The sequence below is a fragment of the Nannospalax galili genome, unplaced genomic scaffold (assembly GCF_000622305.1).
Source record: "Nannospalax galili isolate Female #2095 unplaced genomic scaffold, S.galili_v1.0 scaffold153, whole genome shotgun sequence".
In the NCBI taxonomy this organism is placed as follows: domain Eukaryota; kingdom Metazoa; phylum Chordata; class Mammalia; order Rodentia; family Spalacidae; genus Nannospalax; species Nannospalax galili.
In genome coordinates, this window is record NW_008333469.1 from 1,264,699 (window position 1) to 1,272,001 (window position 7,303).

Consider the following 7,303-nt stretch of genomic DNA (forward strand, 5'->3'; position numbering starts at 1 on the left):
AAAGAGGGGTTGGATATACTTCTGTATAGATGTGGAAACCAAAGCTCCCGGAGCTACAGGGATTTCCTTACTGTTGCACAGTCCATGCTTGACAGAGCTGGAGTTTTAAATGTGTTACTGTTCGTCTTCTGACCTCCCCTATTAGCTTCCCCCTGAAGGTGAGGCCTGCTCTGGTTCCTATGATATTAGGCTTCCATGAGCCAAGGATGGTGAGGGGAAGCAACACATGCTGCTCCCAGGAAGAGGTTTCAGGAGGTGATTGCCTCGCTGTACTTTTCTGTCTGCCACCAATGGGACGAGTACACGGAGCATCAGGCATTCTCGAGCCAGCATTTAATATTAGCAAGATAGCATCTTCTGCTATGTAAACCAGTCAGACTTCAGAGTTCTTTGCTATGTTAGTTAATCTAGCACAAGGTGAAGAAGGTAAATACTGAAGACCTCATAGAACACAATAAAACATGAAGTATCCTGGAATCTAGGACACTGAGGAATCTTAGTAAGAGTCAGGGACAAACTCTACATGGTCTTGATATACAATGATTTATATTACGGTCCTTGGTTTTAAAAAAAATTTATTGAACTTTTAGGAATTTCATACAATATATTTTGATCATATTTAGATCCCCCTCCTCTATCTTCCTCTATCTGTGCCCTCTCTCAACGTCCCCACCTGATTTCATATATATATTCCTATCAAGTCAAACCCGAGTCCCCGAATGTCCTTTGAAGTTGTTCTACTGGTCAATCTGCCCAGTATCACTCTCTTAAAGAAAATTGACCCTCCATTTCTCAGCAGCCACCCATTGCCAATAATTCCTCAGCTATAGCGTGGGGCCTCCTACCTACCTCCTTGTTCTCCATTTCAATGCTGGGATTCTGTCTGGCTTGGGTTTACGTGGGCTTTGTGCATGTGTTACCATTACTGGTCCTTCTGGGTTTTTTATGTCTCTCTGAGAAGATTCAGTTTCCTTAGGAAAGAAATAGAGTCGGGGGGGGAGAGAGAGAGAGAGAGAGAGAGAGAGAGAGAGAGAGAGAGAGAGAGAGAAACACACATACAGAGAGAGAGAGACAAAGAGAGCGCGAGAGAGACTTTTTGCTTCTTCTTTACCACAGATATGGGGTGGGGAGTTGTTGCAAGACCATGAGGAATAGGTAATTAGCAATTCCCCAAAGCAAAAAAGATGCTGACATCCAAGACAAGGGGGAGAAATGCCATCCTCAATAGTAATCCACTGAAATCGCAGAATTATTCATCATGGGTATGCCCACTTTAACCCTCTCCTTCATAACTACACAAAACCACCCTCCCCCTTGGCTTTCCAAAGCGAGCATCTTTAATAACCTTGTAGAAGTCTTTTATTTGGCAATGCTCAGCTTCCTGTCCCCTCTGCTCAAATCAATAGGAAAAAATAAAAATAATCTGCATTAATTTGGTTGTAGTTGTTTTAACATCCTCTGAAACCTTGAAGTTCAGCAGTACTGGGCGGGCCAGCTTGAAGAAAACCTTTCTGACAGGAAAGCGAGTTTCAAAAAAAATGTTCCCCAGTTTGCTAGGCTTATAAGCCTAGGGCAAGTTTAATTAAACTCAATGGAGCATTTTAAAGTGAAGAAAAAATTAGGACAGCAAGAAAAACGTGTTGATTGTTTCCTAATTATGCTGTGGACTTTCTCTCTAATGCATCCCCCCCTTCTCTCCCTAAATAAAACAACTGGCACGTTAAGTTTGCACATAGAAGAAGATACCTCAACCATGTATCTTGCACCAGCTAGGCACTATGTCCCCCTTTGTCTGCTGGTGATGGTTTTCAGAGACTTGCCTACTTTTGTGATTTCATAGAGATATTGAAGCAAATACAAAAAAGAAGAAAATATAAGTAACACATTCCACTCCAGGACCCTCCAGTCTTTTGTCAGTAAGATTCCTGTTGATTAACAGCCTCTCCAACAAGGGATCCATGCTATAAAATATATAGTCTCCTGAACAATCTGAGTTTTAAAAGAAATTAACATTAATATAGTCTCCTATTTTGAGTCCTAGGCAAAAATGCATCAACACAAAGTAGTCGCATTTACAGAACAGGATCACCACACTGCTGATATCGCCATCCCATGCAAAAGTGAGAAAACAGATGAGCAATTAATTGTAACCCATTTATTTCACTGACAGTGGCCTTTATAATGCCAGGTACAATACAGGTAGCCTTGTTATAAGGAAGTAGATGATTTATAATGGGCCTTGAGAAATAACCTCTTGGATCTTGGAGACTGCTGTACCACTGCTTGGGATCCACTGTGTTAGTCCTAGCGGGTGAGTATTCATCTGCCCAAGACATGTATAGCCCCTTCACAAAGGCCTTATATAAGTCTGGAAATAAAAGGAACAAATGATTTTTATGTAAAATTCTCAAGCCAAAGCTTCTCTAGGTATCAGTAGGTAAAGAAAAGGCTCAGTGTGTCTTCAAGGGTATCACCAAATTCTATTAAAAATAACAATAGGTAATTCCTGGCTATACTAATTGTGTCTTCTGCTCTAAGGAGCTTGTCCCTATTACCTAATTTGGTCATGCTAGTACTCTTACAGGGCACAGACAAGTTATGTGATAAACTTATGGTTATAGCTTCATCCTGCACATGGAAGGGTCTTGACTATTCATGACTTAAGAGAGGAAACCACATTCCCAGCCCTTTTCATTAAGATCCACTGTTTCTTTTTGTCTGTGTGAACTTCAACACTTTGAAAGGTATTGGGTATTCTACCAGAGAAGGGGGCAAGAGGGGACTCGAAATGAAGTTAATTCAACATCATTTATAAGTGAATACATTACATAGAATTTTGGAAGACTCTGGAAGAATCTATGTCAGGAATGAATATTCATAATGATGCAGAGATAACCCCCTATCCCCCACCCTTGAAGATTCTAGTCATATTAGAAGGTGATGCATATGTTAAAGCCTTATTATTTCTCTCAACTGTGTTTCCCACTCACTGATGACCAAGAGAGAATAGCTCAAGTAGGCTCAGCAATAACTGCCAACTTTCCTTCCTCTGTTTAACCCGTGTAGATGTCTACATGTAAACATTGACTATGGCCAGGCAAGACAATGCCATTAGAGTCTTTCAATACTTGTATTTTCAATGGATACAATAGTATCTTCTGGAATCAGTATGAGTAACAGAAAAGAACCAAAACTGTGTTATGGTTTAGGCATGGAAAATCCTCCAAGGCTCATGTTTTGTGTACTTTGGTCCTCAGCCAGTGGCACTTGGAGAAGTGACTGGACTGTAAAGGTTCTAACCTCTTCAGTATATTAATCCCTACATTGTTTCATAACTTTATTCATTGTAGGGAAGAGTTAGAAAGTGTGAGGAAAGGCCCACTTTGTTGAAGCAGTTCCCTGTGAAGGAATCCTGGGTGTATCTTGTCCCTGGCTCCTTCAATCTGTGTCTGTTTTCTGGCCTATATGGGGTGAACAATTTTGTTCTTGCTGTTCCCTTCTTCCTTGTCAGAGATCTAAAAACAACAGTCAGCTGAGCATGGGTTGAACCCATGAGCCAAAACATACATTCCTTTTTAAGATGATTTACTCAGGTGTTTTTATCACAGCAATGAGAAGTGAGTGACAGAGGTAAAGAACATATGATAACCCTAGATCTTGCACAACTGGTTCTGTTTATATGACCAGCTCACTCACAAACCTTCCCTAGGCTTCATCATCCTCCCTAGTCACATGCAGATGCTTGGTCAAAAGATGTCTACCATTTATTTTCAATTACAGAGTTATTTTAGGACCTAAGGATTATCACCTGACACCACACTAATGCTTCAAATGAAGGAAAGGAAAGAGTCAATTCCCTAGTGTGGCATCTGAGGCCTTGAAAATTTCCTCTTCTACTTTTCGCTAAGTCTTCATCTTTCTCGTCAAATGATTCTGTTTTATTTACTATTATAAGCGCTCCTCTCCCAGACCGCAACATATTTTGGAAAACTGTATTTTTTCTTCCCTTTGCTAGAAATTTATTCTCTACTTCCTATAACTTGATATCCATCTTTTTAAAATCTCGTCTACATTTCAAAGCAAAGTCAAACACTACTTTCATTAGATCTTCTGAGATTAGATTCAGCCTCTGAACAAAGTGAATGCACCTCTCCTACCGACTTTTCTCATGGCCTCTCATATCAAGCATAACTTGTGATGCTTTAGGGTTCAATTTTCTCAACCTCAATCCTGTAGTGTGTGAAGGCGAATAATCCCTTGTTCTGGGACTGTCCTCTAGGTTGTAGATGTCAGTAGCATTTGTTAATTCACTTATTCATTCATTCACTAACCTGGATGCTAGTTAACACCAACTGACCTAGATGCTGGTTAACACAACTAACCTAGCTACTAGGAACACCTGCCCACCAGTTTTCTCTGGACATTGCCAAGTATCCTGTGGATACAAAACTGTACCCTGATAAGAGCCAAGTGTTTGTGTATCTATTTTAGCTTCTCCTCTTTAGGAAACTTAGGACATTACCTGATAGTATGATGACTATTTGCAGAAGGAATAAATTAATAAATCATTACAGAATAATTATTTGTATACTGGACAGATTACTTTCAAATCATTACAGTTCAGCTAACTGTTCTATTAAGTTCTGAGTTAGAAAGAGAGGCAAACATTTGTGGCAGTCAGCCTGAAAGACTGCATGTAAGACTGATATTTCCCTAAATTCTTTTCAGACTTATACTCTGTCTGAACTTCATGCTAAGGAAAGTAGCTTGAGCTTATCCAGTGGTCTCCCTTTAGATATCTACTAACTTTGACCTCTTCTAATTGTTCCAACAGTAGAGTAAAGTTTGCCTCCCCTCCATGAGACAGTACTGTGTTTGTGATGCTGGTCAAGACTGAAAACATTATGAGGAAATAATATCCATGGTTCAGGGGAGGGGCAGAGAGGAAAAGGCTGGAACTTGGGAATCAGAGATTCAGAAGAAAGTCTGTATTTAACTCACAAACATCAAGTCTCATGATGAACCACCCCAGAACCATGCTTACGGGAAGAATAGGCTTATTTTTTGCCCAGGAAGATGTAGAGTAATCATACTTACTAAAGAATATTCATTTGTCTCTGCATGGGTTCCACTTAAGAGGGGGCTAGAGAGATGGCTTAGCTGTTAAGAGCACTTGTTACTCTTACAGAGGACCTGATATGGTTCCCAGCACCCACATGCCAGCTTAAAACCATGTGTAACTCCAGCTCCAGGGCATCCAATGCCCTCCTCCTGCCTCCATAGGCAATGCATGCACTTTGGTATACAAACATACATGAAAATAAAATACATATACACATAAAATAAAAATAGAATATTTTTAATGAGGTGGTTAAGATCTTTGAAAGGAGGGCTTGTTTGAGGATGAGTAGACTTTCTGGTCCTAAATAATACATGGGCAACTGGAAAGGGTCAAGGTTTGAGTGAGAGAGTAGTTGAATAATGTGTGTGGGGTTGAGTCTCAGTGAAGGTCTTTCATAGCCAAGACCTACATGGACCTGTGACAGCCTCTTCAGGAAGGTGAAGTTCTCAAAGACACAGATAGGCTTCAGGTACCTGTCAGTATCTGGGGCCAGGACAGGACCCTCTAAGATTCAGAGCTTCTGTGAAAGAGAATAGACTCTGATAGGTTGTATGACTGTGTCTCTTGTGGGATTTCAGTTAGAAACAAAGTGCCAGCTTGTTGAGTCAGCTGTTGTTTAGATGATTCTTCTCCCCCTCTATTAGCAAAGATAATTGAGAGCTGACTTAGTATTCTTTGCAGCAAGATTGATGCCTGTTTCAAACTCATCCCCTCTTTGCCTTTCAGCTTCAAGCTTAGTCACTATTAATTTCTTCCACTGATTCCCTCAACCAAGAATTGTGCAGATCAGTCTTAGGCTGAATATTTCCATACTCAGCCCTTCTATATGAACACAGCAATACAATAACCATAGTAGTTATCACCACTACCATTAAAGCAATAAGTAAACATTTCAGAGAAAGTATTAGAAGAAAAATATGCTGAACATTTACTTATACTAGCAATAATCATGATAGTGCTTGAACCATTATGCTCATTTTTAATGTTTATTTTGTGAGAGTGTACACACGGGACCACATGTATGTGATGGTCAGCGAGAGTTGGTTCATTCCTTCTACCATGTGGGTCCTGGGAATCAAATTCAGGCCATCATGTTTGGTGGCAATCACCATTACTGCCCATATCACCTGCCCAACCATCATGCCCGTTTTGAGGGTAAGAGGGTAAAGGCTTAAGCAGTTTATTCAATGTCTGATATAACACAGTTGATAATTGAGACAATCTAGAATCTGAATCTTGATCTAGCTGGTTCTAGAAACTGCCCTCATAACCAGGGAATGGCACTTTTCACCATCATTTCCGACTTGGTGTCTGTGATAGGCAATGATTCTAGGAAGAACATAGTTCAAAAGGGCAGACAGCAACAGCTTACCGCAGCCCGGGAGGCCTCCTTCACATTGCCCAAATCTACCTGGAAGGCCGGCCTGTAGTAAATGTTCATCCATTCTTCTAGGCTGGATCATCACGGGATCTGGCTCTCGTGTTGAATTTTGAAATTTTGAAATGCAAGTAAGCTTGCAGAGATCCTTTGTCGTGTCAGTTCTTTTGTTTCGGTTTCAGATACTATTAATTTTTCAAAACAGAAAAATAAGCACCATGTATGTCTCGAGGCTACTTGGCTTCTGAGCAGGAAAAGAGAGAGCTTGAAAGAATTAGAGTCGGGTAGACGGTGAGGGACAGCAGCCCTCATAAAGCATGCTTGTGTCAAGCCCAACCTTTGTCCTGATTGTAGAATCAACATCCGTGGTGCCCTTCTTTGGTTCCTACTTTGAATCTGGCCCAGGTCAATAGCCAGTAAAAAGAAATTGTGCTGAATTATCACAAATTTTATTTGTGCTGACTTATTGGAAATCAGGCAAGACAGATGAATGTAGCATCTGCACACTTGATTACCCCCTTCCCTGGTTTTTTCTGAGGCTTCATTTTGGATCTCTCTGCTACAGCGTTTTAGCTCTAACTTTGGGCACTGAATCATGCTCCAATGTCCCATCAAGCATCCCAGTAATGTGATAAATCCATCCAAAGTCTCACAGTACCATCCTGCACGTGACAAATGCAGCGACACATCAGGCTCGGAATGATGCCCGTCTTAGGCAGATACTCCCTCTGCTGACGGCAGGTGTTTCTTCTCTATCTGAAAATAATTCACTGAATAGATAATTGGTGAATCCCCGGTGGGAA